This window comes from Osmia lignaria, unplaced genomic scaffold, assembly GCF_051020975.1.
Source record: "Osmia lignaria lignaria isolate PbOS001 unplaced genomic scaffold, iyOsmLign1 scaffold0038, whole genome shotgun sequence".
Lineage (NCBI taxonomy): Eukaryota > Metazoa > Arthropoda > Insecta > Hymenoptera > Megachilidae > Osmia > Osmia lignaria.
This window is the reverse complement of record NW_027478179.1, coordinates 396,696-397,500: the sequence shown is the minus strand read 5'-3', so window position 1 is coordinate 397,500 and position 805 is coordinate 396,696.

Below are 805 nucleotides of genomic sequence, written 5' to 3'. Positions count from 1 at the left end.
GAGCGTTCCTTTACTCGTTAGATTTGTCTTGTCGCGTGTGTATTCGCTTTTTCGACGCTTTTTAACCATTTAACTTGTTTAGCGAAGCTAAACGCACAGACAGACAAAAAAAAAGGAACAGCATCGCGCGTCAAACAGCGACGACCCATCTGAAGCGATCTTTCATTTATACACCGTTTGTAAACAGAGAGATGTATAAAGCGCGGGGAATCATTCGAAACCCTGGGGCTATTCGAGCTTGCATTTCAGCAAATTATCATCTCAAACATTTCACTCGTTTGCTTTTTCTAAATTTATAGGAGAGCTTCTTTCGTTTATTTTTGACACACCTTTCGTAAATATCGTTTCTGGCAACGTCGGGAGCGTGGATTTCTACAAGTGAACAATCGCGCCGATCCGATAACTTCCAGCAGGATGGAGAATCTTTATAGATTATCTTCCGAGAACTCGGTGCTTTCACGGGCGGTCGTTTATAAATTTTAACGAACGACTCGCGCGCCGTGACGCACTTGCGCTAGTTCGAAGAGATATTTCGAAATTTGTTTCTCTCCTTTAACGGCCTGCATTTAGTGTATCGGTTGCGATTTTCGTCACATCGTTTCCACGACAAACGCCGACGAACTGCCCAACTATCGCTCGTACGTTGCGACTCTTTCTTTGTTTATCGTTCATTCATTCTTTCAATTTCGTTCGATAATCCCGCTCCGAAACGTTCTACTTTCGTTGAACGACGGCGAGATGTTTAGAAAGAAATGAATTACTCTTTTTTCGAGAAGCAAACGCAAGCAGTCTTTTGTTAAGAAAA